Here is a 16085-nt window from a genome sequence, read left to right on the forward strand (position 1 = left end):
ATAGTAGAAGGCAGGAAGCTTTTATGGGATGAAGAATAGAGAACAAGGAAGAGAAAAATACAAAGTGTCTGATTGGATGGGGCCGCAGTTCTACCTAGCTTGAAGTGAGAAGGCTCACAGTTGGATTGACATTTGGGGATTTGTTGACTGGATATGATGCTTCTGGTCAAATGGAGCATTTACACGAACAAGAAATTAGCTGAGTCTTATTTGCTGAAGTGGCACCCCAGGCAGGAGTGGTTTTGTCTTGGGCCTGAAAAATTATTTCAGCAGTTTAATATCTGGGAATAAAGAGACATTTTCACACATACGTGTTTCTTTCTATCATTGGAAGAAAATGAACTTGCACATTTAAATTAAGAATGTGGTAATGAGTTAGAAAGAAATTAGGCTGAGAAAGCTGGAAAATCATTTAAAAATGTGCTTATCAAACTTTGCATAGAATTATAGAGTTGGGAATTGAATCCCCTGTACAAAGGCAAGAATGTTCTGAGGCTTTCTACATCGTGAACGCCATCAACCCTCCTGGGAAACCTAGGCTCTACTCCCACACCTCACCTTCACCCTCTGTAGATTTCCCAGGTTAATTATTTTGCTATCTAATTTCTGAAAATTTGGACTGTGTTTATTCTTTCTTACTCCTTCACTCTTAGGAAGCCCTATTCTATTGCACAGGGAAAAAAAAAAAAAACTGTAATCACGTTAATGAAGGTGAGTTGGGAGAAAGCACAGGTATTCAGTGAAGAGTTTTGAATGCTGCAGTGAAAGTTGCCAGAATCACTAAGCTGCCCTTGCACTTTCAGTCTGTCAAGTAGCCATGGACTAGTTTCTGGGTACCCCTCTTTCCCCACTGCTGCTTCTCACCCTATATTTAGTGTCCTCCTTCTTAGGGCCGCCTCTCTCTACCATTCTCATACATTCTGTTTGTTCTTTCTTTTTCCTTTTCTCTCATATCTCAAAAGTAATACATTAGAAAGTTGATTTGAGACTGAAGAAAGTTATCACTGGATTAATACTCTCTCCCCCTTCCCAACCCCAAATCATGACTTGTAAGGTAATGAGGCAGCATCTAGGACAGTTTTTCTTTTTTTTCTTCTGACCTTCAGATACATGATTTATCCCATTTTTCTTAATATGAATCTACATTCAAATTTAAATGCCTATTTAATATCTATTGTCAGTACTATATGATGAGGGTTTAATGAATATTCTTTGTGGTATGAGATTATGGTAACCTTACCTGGAGGATAATTATGACGTTGAACAAGTCATGCCATGACACACTTGCAACCCCCTTTCAGTGTCCTTGCCTTTTGCTTCTTCACTCTTGTCCAAGATCCTCATGATACTCATGAAGCCTAAATACCCATTTATTCAGACTCACTTGCCCTGGAACCTTGACTCTGCCAAACCATTCTTTGTCTTCTAATGCAACCCCTTCCTCACCCCCCTCAAAAAACAAAAACAAAAACAACAAAAAACTGCCCTTTACCTCATTCTCATTCATTTCACAAGAAACCCTGTTGATCAGGTATTTTATGAGTCACACTTTTCAGAACACAGCATTTGTCCTGTGATAGAATATTCTTAAAAGTCTACAAAATTTGAGTGAAAGACTCTTAAATGATAGAATTTAATGGATGGGGTGATGAGAATAAGGGAAGGGTAGAAAATTTGGTGTAGAGAAGTTTTTTATGATAGCATTTTCCACTTCTGCTTTGGGAGTAATGTTTAGGGGTGATAGAGTGAAAATTTTAGGAATATCAGATAAATATGAGCTACATAAATTCAGTCACTAATCTTTACTAACCAGCCTTTGGAAACTTGTTGCATTTTGAAGCCTTGTTTGCATTCAACCTTTTTAAGTCTATTAACCTCTACAGTATTGATCTTTCATTGGTTTACATGTTTGTCTGTCTCTTGACAGTTCTCAATTGATTATCTTCATTTTTTTCTGTTCATAGAGTCTGGAAAATGATAAAATACCTTCATAAACTCTACAGCCATCCTGTACTCTGTAAAATAAAAATATTTATTTTATTTATTTATTTATTTATATGAGACAATGAAGTTTCCAAGTCTATATCTGCAACATTATAATACTAAATTCTTGGGAGTTCCCGTCGTGGCGCAGTGGTTAATGAATCTGACTAGGAACCAGGAGGTTGCGGGTTCGGTCCCTGCCCTTGCTCAGTGGGTTAACGATCCGGCATTGCCGTGAGCTGTGGTGTGGACTGCAGACACGGCTCGGATCCCGCGTTGCTGTGGCTCTGGTGTAGGTCAGTGGCAAAAGCTCCGATCAGACCCCTAGCCTGGGAACCTCCATATGCCGCGGGAGTGGCCCAAAGAAATAGCAAAAAGACAAAAAAAAAAAAAACTAAATTCTTTTGGGAAAAGAAGTTTAATAGTAATAACCATTCTGACAGAGAATACAGGAAATAAATATGATTAAACCTATAAAAATTCACACATTTTCTGTTTCTACAGATTACAAAAAAGTGAATTGTGGCAGATTCATACCCAAGGTATAGGTGTCAAGATAATTTTCCCTTTTAATAAAATTTAAAAAAAAAATAGGAGTTCCCACTCAGGCTTAGTAGGTTAAGAATATATTGTTGCCTTAAGTTGTGGCATAGGTCACAGCTCCAATTTGACCCAGAAAAAAAATTAGAAAAAATGTTATGGGATCTAGTGCTGTGATGCATTTCTCTCTCCCATATGACTGTGGTTTTACCCCAGTTTTCCTCTTCTTTATTTTACCAAGTTCCAAAGCACAATTTCTATGCCATCATATTTTTTCAGAGCTATGCTTCTCTCTTCCCTACGTCTCCAGGTAACTGTCATTCATTCTTTTCTTTCAGTATTTCCTTTCTGTTTCAGTTTGCTTCATTTCCTGTTTATTCCTTGTTGGAAGCATTCTTTGGGCTTCAAATCCTTTGTAAATTGTAGAAAAATTATGAGGATTTCTTTTCCTTCCAAGGATGAATAATGCCAAAATTTCTGTTCAGATCTTTTCTTTTTAAATTATTTAAATGTTTAAAATCATCTTTATTTACATCATTCTCTAAATTCTCCTCTTCAATTACTGTAATTTGTTATGCAGGTGTTGTAATCCCCTCTCTTCACAACTGGAGAAACTTTGGGCTCTGAGACACCAGGACCTGATTAAAATCATACACTTTGTCAGCAATAGCATGAAGATAAGTTCTGGAGAGTCCCAACTCTCCATATGATGCTCAGCCCATAAGCACAGGCCGTGAGTTGTCCTGAAACACACAATGCTCATCTGTTTTGAAAATGCACTTAGGGCGAAGAATTGGTCATCAAAATCAATAAATGTATTTAAGATTTTCTTTTGTTTAGGGAAATGAATTTAATACCCTCTATAAGTTTACAAATGATGAAATGTTTATCAGTAGAATTTGTAAACTTGCCACAAAATAGATATATACTCTTCCACTGACAGCTGATGTCTTGAATTTTTCACATTTATACCAGTGCATTTTGCTACATTTATGGTTTAGAAATACAGACTAGGTAAGCACATATTTTCAAGTCAAGAATAGTAAGAGTACGGAGTTCCTGTTGTGGCTCAGCAGGTTAAGAAGCCAAATAGAATCCATGAGGGTGCGTGTTTTATCCCTGGCCTCTCTGATTTGGTAAAGGATCTGGCTTTGCTTCAAGCTGCCGCATAGGTTGCAGACATGGCTCAAATCCTGCGTGGCTGTGGCTGGCAGCTGCAGCTCCTATTCGACACCTAGCCTGAGAACTTCCATGAACTGCCAAGTGTTGCCTAAAAGGAAAAAAAAAAAAAAAAAAAAGAAGGCTAAGACATATACATACCCTCTTAGCTAACTTGTGACCCAGTATCTTTAGTAAATTTCCTTCTGTGTAGCAAGTCCACTCAAGCCAAAGGAACTTTGTCCAGCTATTACACCAGCAGAAACTCTTTTTCCCCTAGACTTTGTGAACTGTGTTTTGTCATGAAACACTCAGTTTCATTGTCAAATATCATATTAGAAAAAACTTTGTTTTTTTTCTTTGTCTTTTTAGGACCTCATGTGTGGCATATGGAAATTGCCAGGCTAGGGGTCGAATCAGAGCAGTAGCAACCATCATATGCCATAGCCACAGCCACGTGGGATCCTAGCTGCATCTGTGACCTAACCTGCTTCTTGCAGCAACCATGGGTTCCTTAATCCACTGAGAGAGTCCAGGGATAGAACCCACATCCTTATGGATACTAGTTGGGTTCCTAACCTGCTGAGCCACAACAGGCACTCGAGAAGACTTTCTTGAACACCTATATAAAGGAGTTCTCTACCTTTGGTCATACTCTTTCATGTCAGCATTTGATTGTTTCATGGCATTTATCAATATCACAAATTAAGTTACTCATTATTTGCTTGATTGTTTATTTTTTTTACCCTGTCTCCAGAATGGAACTGTATGAGAGAAGGGCCATATCTCTTGTTCAACACTGGGTTTTTAATTTTATAATTCCAATTCTCTTGTTCAACATTGCATCTTTGTCCTGTGGAAGAGTGCCTGGCTCATTGTAGGTGCTCAGTTCATCTTTGCTGAACAAATAAATCCAGGATGCATATTTTCTCTACACATTCCCAAAAGTTGACAATTTAGGTGCTCTTTGAGGTGCCACTCAAAGAACCTAGGAGTGTTTTGTTTTAATTTAATGTTTATTTTATATTGGAGTAGAGTTGATTTTACAATGTATTAATTTTAGGTGTACAACAGAGTGATTCAGTTGTACGTATACTTTGATACATTCTCTTTCAGATTCTTTTCCCACATAGGTTATTACAGAATATTGGATAGAGTTCCCTGTGCCACACAGTAGGCACTTTTTGATTATTTATTCTGTATGTAGTAGTGTGTGTATGCTAATCCCAAACTCATTTATCCCTCCCCCACCTTTCCCCTTTGGTAATCATAGGTTTGTTTTCAAAGTCTGTGTGTCTGTTTTTGTTGTGTAAATAAGTTCATTTGTGTCGCTTTTTTAGATTCCACAAATAAGTGCTATCATATGATATTTGTCTTTGACTTATGCTTCACTTAGTATGATTATTTCTATTTACATACATATTGGTGCAAATGGCATGATCTCATTGTTTTTTTATGGCTGAATAATAGTCCATTGTGTATATATACACATGTAAATATATATGTACCTTATCTTCTTTGTTCATTGCCCTGTCTGTGGAGATTTAGATTTTTGAAACCAGAATATTTTTGGATAGTTTTATTGTTTGCTTCAATATTAGTGAAAATCAGCCTCCCACATTTTTCCATTTATTTTTTTTTTACCTAGAAGTGATCAGCTTTCTGTCTATACTATGAAAACACTGAATCTTCCTTTCATTGTCCATCTCTTGGAATGATGAAGTGTCCTTTTCCTTTCTGCGTCCTTTTCTTCCAGAGAAAACCTTTTCTGTCTCCTTTTGCCATTACTCATAATGTACAGTTTTCAAACCCCCATCATCCTTACCCCACCTCTCCCCCACTCCTCCTTTGACTATACTTCAGCTAGTCTGTGTCCCTCTTAAAAAGAGGTCTACCAAGTATGGGAGGGACCCTAATATCCCTCATCCTGGAGGGCTGGAGTAGTGTGACTAACGGTAAGGGCTTCAGAGCAGATGAGAGCCAGGCACAAATCCTACCTTTACTTAGCTCCCTTGAGGTTAGTAAGCAGGTTCTCTAAGTCTCAGTTTTCTCATCTGTGAAATAAGAATGGGAGGGAAGGAGTTCCTGTCTTGGCTCAGTGATTAACAAATCTGACTAGGAACCATGAGGTTGCAGATTCGATCCCTGGCTTCGCTCAGTGGGTTAAGGATCTGGCATTGCTGTGAGCTGTGGTGTAGGTTACAGATGCGGCTCGGATCTGGCGTTGCTATGGCTCTGGAATAGGCTGGTGGCTATAGCTCCAATTAGACCCTAGCCTGAGAACCTCCATATGCCACAGGAGTGGCCCTAGAAAAGGCCAAAAGACAAAAGACAAAAAAAAAAAAAAAACGACAAAAAAAACAAACAAAAAAACAAAAAGAATGGGAGGGAAAATGGTAATCAAGTACATAAACTACTTAGTTGAGTTTGATCATACCTCACTCCCCATGATTTCTTCCCAATTGAGGTGGGTATAAACCAGGAAAAATTATCAGCCTTATCACTAGTAAAGCTGAACTAAATCAGCATAAATGGTGCTGATCCTAAATGACCTTCCTAGTACTTTTTCATTTGTCTAGATGGTGAATTAATTCCTATAGTTATTTTTTGTCCTAACTGCTCTTAAACCAGGTTAACCTATTTTTCCTTCATCTATTGATGAAGCAAATAATTATATAAATCTAGTGTAAGATTATATTATACATACATACCCGTGTTTCCTTTTAAAATATGGTTTAATTATTCTTGCATGATTTTCTTTTGGAATTAATCTTCTATAGTTGAAGCAATAGGGTATCCCACCAACAGTTTTTTCATTTTTCAATTCAGTAAGGTCACTTTTTAGAGTTCCTTTTATGCCATTTAATACAAATGTTGATCAGCGAATGGTCAATAGCAGAATTACAGTGTACATCATTGGCGTTTTGCTATATACATTGATTGCTTGAGTAAGACGTAAGTTATGACTAAGCCTACTTCATCTTAGTCCTGTTTCCTCATCTTATAAACAAGAATATTGTTAGAGATATTACCAGATCTCTGGTTTGAATCATATTGCACTGTGTCCACAGCTTTGCCTTGCTATGTCAGTATAATATTCCTATTTTTAATGTCCCATTCCTTATTCATAGGGTACCTGTGAATACCATAGTATATCTTAGCAATCCTCCAGTGCTTGCTACATCCTTTTCTAAATGCTCAAGAAAAATAATTTTGGAAGTTTGGAAGGATCCATATCAAGCCAGTTTGTAGGTCTGAAATCTACCTTGTGAACTTCAAATCTTCAGAGTTTTCTCCATATGCTAAGAAATCATTTATAGGGGGCTAGAGACTCAGCTTCATTAAAATATTGTGTTTACTTACTATCATTTTCCTTATCTTGGGCTCCAGTTTTATTTTAACCTATCTGTTCTACACTTTCCAGGGCAAAGATGATCCTTTTTTATAGCATACCTGGAAAAATGTAATTCTGCTTCCTATTAGCATTTAACTATTTGGCCCAAACAGTAGGTCAAACCTTTTTTTTTTTTTTTTTTTTTCCGTACATCTAGCCTCTTGATACATAGATGGAAAATCTTTCTGGTAGTTATCTCTAACTTTAAGTACAAAGTTTTTTTTGTTTGTTGGTTTTTTTACCTTTGACTTTCATGGCAATATTTGTACTACCCTTGTATTTATTTGTTATAAGTCTTTTATCATCATCACCTCACACCAAACCAAGAAAAGCAAAACCACAAAAGGTTTTTACCGTGTTGCCAAATTTCTCTTGAGTAGCCTGGGGCATGGAATTTACCGTGTTGCCAAATTTCTCTTTTGGTAGATAACTGTGACTAATATTATTATTATTATTGTTGTTATTATTTTATGCAAACTTATTTCACTATTATGTCACACACATTTATTAATCTCCAGAAATGGAATTATATCAATAAGTTATTTAACATTGACTTTTATGAAATTTTAACAAAATTTAAATTTTACCTACAACTGTCCCAGTACTGTTTTAATTTCTAAGATATTGTAGTCACTTTTTCATGTATTTGCATTATCAATTTATTTTTCATTTCGCTGGTAAAACAGTAAAACTTGCACCAGCGGTTTCTTCCTTATAAAAGGACAATTTATTAAAAAGAAATTTAATAATTTATAAAATCTCAAAATGGCAAAATGAAGGTGTATATAACATGGTATGTTATGCAAGCATTAAGATATTTATGAAAAGATTTAAATAATGTAATATAGTAGTATGAATGAAAATTATATACAGTTATGTACTTGACAAAGATGAAGGTACCAAAATATTTATTGGGTGATTTATGTGCTCTTATCTTTATGATTATTAAATACAATTACTTGATTTTTAAAAAAATATTTTTATTATAGAATCAATAAAATAAATACATTATCATTATAAATGAATTCATCACAACCACACATACTAAACTATGAAGGTATCTTCGTACTAACTGCTCTTTACTTTTAGTCTACTCAATGCCAACATAGGTAACTATGCTTTAGAGGTAGAATGATAAATGAAATTTTCAGTTTTGCTTATGTTTGTTGCTTTATTTAAGTTTTTACCATCTCTCAAATCAAATTTGATAATTTGTATTTTTCTGAAACACATTACTTCTCATCCTGCTTATTTTTGTGTACATGATCTTTCTCTTTCTGAATGTCTGTTTTCAACTCTGACTCCATCTCTGTCTTTCTCTGCTTCTGTCACTAGCTCCCTCTTTGTCTTCCTCCAGCTCTCTCTCAGTGATGAAAATGGATAGATAGATAGAAAGATGCTTACATGATGTTCAGTACCAATGCTCCACTTTTTTACCAGGTATTTATTACATGCACAAAGTGCAAAGCTCTAGAGGCATGTTCTAATTCTATGCCCCAGGCTACTCAAGACACATGTGGATGATACATATGAGATGTTATTATCAATATGGAAAAACTTTAAGTTTTTTGAGCTTATTACCCATACTATCCTATGAGCATATACTTTTGTGTTTGCTGTTTTAACAACTGTTTCTGGGTCTCTATCTTGCATTCTCATTAGAACTTCTAGACTTGTCCACCCTTCTTTCTCCTTCTCCCCTTTTCCTCTCCCCCTCCACTCCCCACTTCCTTTTTTGCCCTCCTCCTCTTCCTCATCCTTCTTATGGTTAATATTGTTGATGCTTTTTGGTTTGCAATTTCACTTAGGCCCTTTTCTTCTTCCTCAGTTTTAATTTGGGATGTTTTGATTGGTTTGGTCTCACCCCTCTTAAACAAGCTTTATATCCATTGAAAGTGCATTTTGTCTTGTCTGGTAGGCAGTTACCCTAAAGACTTAGGTCACTGTTTCTCAAAAACAAGTCAGTCTGAGTACCAACTTGCTCCCTTGGGTATCAGCCTAACTTTTATGAGACACCCACCCCAGAGCAACTGAGCACTGATTGTTGGTAACAAGGCCCAGGAGTCTGCATTTGAACAACTTTTGCAGGTGATTAATGTGTCCAACAATGTTTGAGACCCATTCCTCAAGATTTGGTTCAGGAAACCAAATCCCATTCTGTGACATCTTTTAGATAGCCAACCCTGTTCTATTTACTTTTCTCTTTCCCATTTTCCTTCCCTCTCTCCTTCCTTCCCTCTTTCATTCCCTCTGTCTACTTTCACAGGATACTTTCCTGTCCACAATCAGAAACCTGAGTTCAAGTGGAGATAAAATATAATTCTGGGGTCAACTCTATCTAAAGAGTATTTCATAGACAGTAGAAATGTATCCCAGCTGTCTTATGATGTAATTGCTTTATTGTGAATAAGTCGACACTTTATTAAGATATAGAATATTGCACTGTGTGTCAAAACACATTCTATAAAAAAGTTATCTTCATAACTAGTAGTGTCATGATTTCAGAGAACAACTTCCATCGGTTTCATTCTTTCTTTCTTTTTTTAAATTTCTTCCGTTTCAGTTCCAGAAACTGTTAATTCTACATTAGGCATCTATTGTGTTAATAATTACAGTTTTTTTTAAAAAAACAATTGTATAGAGAAAAACACAAAAAGTAAAATTACATAAATAATATGATAACTATATAAAATAAGCAAGAGAAAAAATGTATAGGAAAAATTAGCATATATTGACAAGTTAATAATAGTTGTCTCACTGATGAACAATTAATTTTTTTCTTCTTCATTCTCCTACTTTTTGGTATTTATAACTATTCCTTACTGAAAATATCCTCAAATGAAGAAATCAACTTTATTATTTTAATGGTCATCTAAATTCCAGAATTAAAAGTAGGGTCAAAAATTTTTCCTGTTTTTTTTTTTTTTTTTATAACCCTAAAAAGATGATCTAATTGGATAGCCTACCTTTGGAATTTGGAAAATTTCTCACAATTAAATAAACTAAATGTTGATCTATACACACAATTTTTTAAAAAGTAATGCCATTATTTTGAATTATTTGAAAATTTGGAAGAAACAGGAAAAAAAAAACAAAAAAACAACAACTATTCCCGTTAATCTAGAAAGATAATGAGTGCTAACATATACTTTTATACATATAATCCTTTTTTTTGGGGGGGGGGGTCTTTTTAGGGCTGCACCTGCGGCATATGGAGGTTCCCAGGCTATGGGTTGAATTGGAGCCTACACCACAGCCACAGCAACACCGGATCCCAGTCACGTCTGTGATGTACACCACACCTCACACCAATGCCACATCCTTAACCCACTGAGTGAGGCCATGGATCAAACCTGCGTCCTCATGGGTACTAGTTGGGTTCAGTAACTGCTGAGCTATGATGGGAACTCCTATGCATATATTCTTTAGATGTGATTTGATTTGATATCTGGTTTCTAAAATTTAATTTTGTAGCAAATATTTTTTCATGTTATCATAAACATTGTTAGAGACAGTTTTGCTGATTACTTTGAGTTCCTGTGCCATAGATTATGTAATTGTTGTTGCCTGTGAATATTGACTTTTTGTATTCTGCAAATAATGCAAAAACAAAAACAAAAAACCACAGCTCCCTTTTGTATCTTAGCTTTTCCCCTTTCTCTCTCTCTTTCCTTATTTACCGCCTTTCCTTCTCCCCTGCCCCGTCTTTCTTTATTTTACAGATTATTTTCTTAAGCTATCTTTTGATAAATAGCATTATTGAGTAAAATAAATTAACATTTTAAAAAGACTCCTTAGACACGCAGCCAGTTGTTTTTCTAAAAGGAGTTTAAAATTTTTACAATAATCAGTATACAATGATCTGGAAATTTTAAAATACTGATACTAGGAATTATTTCCTTGGTTCTCTCTGAGCATATAACCAGATTGACTGGTACATTGTCTCAGATAAGCTAAAGCAGATATTTTCTTTTATATAGAGTTTGAAATGTTGGTGTTTAGGGAATATTTCCTAGTAGTTGGCTTATCCTAACAGCTCTGATAAATAATGGCAGTCTCTCCCTTTGGAGACATTTTGATAGCAAATTCAGCCAGCCAGATTTTAAGATTTCATTTAATGTCAGATTAGGGTGTGCATGTATGTTGTATACTCAGGGTACATTTTAAGGTCATAGTTGTAGTCCAAGCTGTATTTAATAAAGCTATATTAACACTGTGTCAAAGTAGAAACATAGCACCTCAACTGCATGGTACCGACAGACAAATTTGACTATAGGGACCTGTGGTGATACAGGTAAAATTTTCCCAACACAATGAAAATTGCTTAGTTTTTATTCCCATTGATCAATAAAAACTGTTCATTTTTATGGTTTGTATTCTAAGACGGAGTAATACAAACTGTCTTAAATTTCAGAAATGTTTACACTGATTACTTCTCACTGTGAAAATTTGTTGTGTTCTGGTTTCCCTGGTATCAGAAATCATTCTACTCATTGGCAACAACTCCCATTCCAGGGAATAGTACACTCAGATCCATCTCCTTTTGCGTGAAATAGAAAGTCAGTACTTGCACTTGTTCCACCGTCTACTTCATGTAGGATAGTAGTGGTTTAACTCTTGAGTTTGGCTTTGCAAGGACATTCATCTGGGTGGACCAGGCAGTTCAAGTGAGACAGTGCCATTCCCTTCCTACCCTCATCATCTTAACAAAGGAGGAACTGGAACCGAGAGACCTCAAGTGACTTTTCACATTGTACAAAAAGAAATTGGCAGTGTCCAAACAAAGTAGGCCTCTGACTATAAAGGCTGCATCTTTTCCTTTTACCATAGATGGAGACAAGCTAGCATTTTTTAATTTTCAAGAAAGTTACTCTAATACAAAAAGATTATAGGAGTTCCCGTGTGGCGAAGTGGTTAACGAATCCGACTAGGAAACATGAGGTTGCAGGTTTGGTCCCTGCCCTTGCTCAGTGGGTTGAATCCAGCGTTGCCATGAGCTGTTGTGTAGGTTGCAGACTTGGCTCGGATCTCACGTTGCTGTGGCTCTGGCGTAGGCCAGTGGCTACAGCTCTGATTGGACCCCTAGCCTGGGAACCTCCATATGCCGAGGGAGAAGCCCAAGAAATAGCAAAAAAAGACAAAAATAAATAAATAAAATAAAATAAACAAAAAGATTATTTTATACATATATATATATATATATATATATATATATATATGTATTTTGGGGGTCGCACCACAGCATATGGAAATTCCCATGCTAGAGGTCAAATCAAAGCTGTAGCTGCTGACCTATGCCACAGTCAAATCCAATAAGATGTAGTTAAATTATTCAAAGTTAAGGAAGAGGGAGAGATCTTAGTGTAATGTTTAAGAAGATGAGCTTTGTGGTCATACAGTCCTGAGTTTGAATTTCATTATCAACTAGATCTACTGAACCTCTCAGAGTGTGGACCAGGCAGTTCAAGTGAGACAGTGCCATTCCCTTCCTACCCTCATCATCTTAACAAAGGAGGAACTGGAACCGAGAGACCTCAAGTGACTTTTCACATTGTACAAAAAGAAATTGGCAGTGTCCAAACAAAGTAGGCCTCTGACTATAAAGGCTGCATCTTTTCCTTTTACCATAGATGGAGACAAGCTAGCATTTTTTAATTTTCAAGAAAGTTACTCTAATACAAAAAGATTATATATATTTATATAGTACTTTTAGGGTCGCACCCACGGCATATGGAAATTCTCATGCTAGGGGTCAAATCAAAGCTGTAGCTGCTGACCTACACCACAGTCAAATCAATAGATGTATTTAAAAAATTATTCAAAGTTAAGGAAGAGGAAGAGATCGTAGTGTAATGTTTAAGAAGATGAGCTTTGTGGTCATACAGTCCTGAGTTTGAATTTCATTATAAACTAGATCTACTGAACCTCTCAGAGAGAGTGTTCAATCTATGAGTATAAAATGAAATTATAAAGTTCTAGAAGAGTGTATGTGGCATATGCTCAATAAATAATGGTTCTTATTGTCATATTAAATTCATTTTAATTTGAAATTTTTTCCCTATTAAAATAATCTCAAACTAGTTTACATAAATATTACTGAAGCCAGATATTAATATTAATGTATTATATTTTACTGGTGCTTGTTAGGACTATCACAGTGTTTTAAAAATTGTTACTTAGCTCTGGATTTTATTTTCTACTAAAATTTGAATGTATATCATCAAATTATTTATATTATGAAAATAAAGTGAAATCTTTTAACCTGAGACTGTCTTTCAGTGTCTAGGTTAGGTTAGTGTCAGATGTAATATAATTTTTATGAGGATATTAAGATGCAGGGGGGGAATTTAGTCTTTGTTGTCTGGAAAGATCACAGCAAAATGAAGATGAGAATCAATGTTTTGTTGAAAAGGTTGATGCTAGTGCTGTGTAGGAATTAACAAAACCTGGGACAAAGAAACTCAATATACCTAAAGATACAACCTTCCAACTGTTTACCAGGATTCAGAGTCAGTAATACAATGAGTGGAATTCTTTTCCTTTTTTTTTTTTTTTTTTGCCTAAATGTGATGTTTAAAGGGAAGGAGAGGATAGAGATCAAGTAAATTTAAAATCCAAGGGATTATAAACTTCAGACCTGAAAATCTTCGTGCTCCCAGTCTTTTAGTCCATTAATTATAGGTGATGAACTTTTAACAGAATTAAGCCAATTAATTTTTAAGGTACCAATCTCAAAAGCTTTAAAGAGTAGCTGGTAGCTCTGGAAGAATTTAGAAAACACTTTAATCAATTCTTAGATTAACCAAGATTTTATTTTTTTATTTCCTTATGCCACTTGAGACACCATTCTGAAAACACTTCTTTCTTAAAGCCCTTCATCTTCTGGTTCTGCTTATTATGCAACCAAAGAAAGCATATTCTGTTTATAGCATTCAACTGGTTTTTGTGGCAAAAGTCTTGAAGTAATAAATTGAGAATTTAACTTCTTTTGGACTAAATGCTAAGGAACTGAATTCCTGTCTTTATCACCATAAATCTACCGAGGTGCTGGCTGCAGAGTCCGCAACAAATGATCATTCTACATGTCACATGTCAAGCATGGATTGTTCACAGGTGGCTCGAGTGGGCATTTGCCTCTTGGTTGCATTAAAAAGCAATCAGGGGTGCAACTTTTATTGTATTTTTTTCCCCAAGTCTACTTGTTCCCATAGGATACTATCTGGCTCCTATATAGATTTCTTAAAGGTGATCAAATGACAGTTTGATACACATTTTAAAAAATCTCCCAGTGAAAGTTTTACATGTCTGTTGTAATAGTTCCCATGGCACACTATTTCTTTGTTGTCATATATCACTCAAAATGGGAAACCAAAATCACACATGATTTAAACTGTAAGGATTGTTTGTTATAGCAATGGTGCTTAAGTATGCCTGAATTGAGACTCATTTGGGACCTTTTCTAAAAAGTCAAATTTCTCTTTTCCCTAGATTAATATTTGTTAGTTATTGAATGGGACCAATAATTTGGACATTAACAAGCATCTCAGGGATTCCTTTGGTTGGACAACTTTGAGCCTGCCTGCAGTTGACAGGCAAGGAAGTCTGAAAGGGCATAGTTGATGGACGTCAGTAGCCTTTTTTGATCATAAAATAAACCACTGAGCTCCAGACCTGCTCACACTGTTTTGGGGAAGACGACAGAGTTAAAACCATAATGTAGCTACAAAGGTTAAGGAAAGTGACAGCAGGATGTTTAGCACCCTATTCTTTGTTTTTGTCCAAGTTAGAAAACCAACACACTCTGGAGCAATTACTTTAAAAAATGAATGGAGTTATTGTTGAATTAGGAAATGCATTATTTTTCTTTTCAGATATATCTATGTGTGAATGAATCTTGGATCTCTGTTGTGCTTTTCCTTAAGATCTAAGGCAACATAATAAAAAAGTGGGTAATTCCCCAACCCAGCAGAACTGCAGATAGAGACTATGAAATAGTAATGGGATCAAGTGAAAATAAGAGAAATAGTTTTAGATATTTCTTTTCATTAAATATTTGAGATTAGATTAAATTAGATTAATGTTACAATTGATGAACGATAACATATATTGTGGCTTTATTTTAAGAAAAAGTTTATTTTTTTCTCATATTTCTTTAGTTTTTATTGGAAACTAAATTTGGATTGTATTATATGCCATCTTTCATCCTGATTTCGCTCCACGTTATTTTTCTTTACTGTTTCTTATACTTCCCTTCTTGCTTCAGAGTTTCCTATGCTTTCTTACTTAGCCTCTCTCTCCATCTGTTTCCTCATTGACTTTGTCTTTTCTTTCAGTTTACATAAGTATATGGCAGTAACCAGCCAACCAGCCAGAGACTGCCATTCATTCTGAAGATCATTCTACGTTCATAGGGATATAGTTATAAACACACTTCAGGAAACCTGACCTTGAGGGTGCTTTCTGTTAACTATGTTGGCTAGAGTTGTAGTCATTGAATGGACTGAATGTAGCTCTCAGAGCTTTCCTTTTATCTCCTTCAAGTTCAAGTCTGGGTCATCTCAACAGACATCCCTTCTTAGCTCCTAGTCATACATGGGCTTTGTTTTGCCCTCAGAGACTGCTTTATTCTTGGTGGATGGAGTGGGTGGTCCAGAGGTATTTTGTCACTTAAGTTCCCATGTCCATACTTTCCTGTGTCCAGGTAGTAACTCTATCATCACTTAGCTCCCTCTTTCCTCAGCAAATTATTTTTTGGATGTACATTAAAAATAGCTTTTTATGGAAGAATTAGCTAATCCTCTGTAATCAAAAAGCTAAATTGTCTTCTGCTATCAATACTTCCATCCTGAAGTTTTATGCCATATGTAGTGGTCTTTTTTATCTGGGATTTTCCATGTTGAAAAATCTTAAAATAGTAGATAAACATTGGGCTGTTAGCTGACTTGGTTTAGTTTCTTCATTATAGGCTGTGGAGTGCTCCCCTTATCATGCAGAGTCTCATGCCAAAGGG

The sequence above is a fragment of the Phacochoerus africanus genome, chromosome 4, assembly GCF_016906955.1.
Source record: "Phacochoerus africanus isolate WHEZ1 chromosome 4, ROS_Pafr_v1, whole genome shotgun sequence".
NCBI classification, from domain to species: domain Eukaryota; kingdom Metazoa; phylum Chordata; class Mammalia; order Artiodactyla; family Suidae; genus Phacochoerus; species Phacochoerus africanus.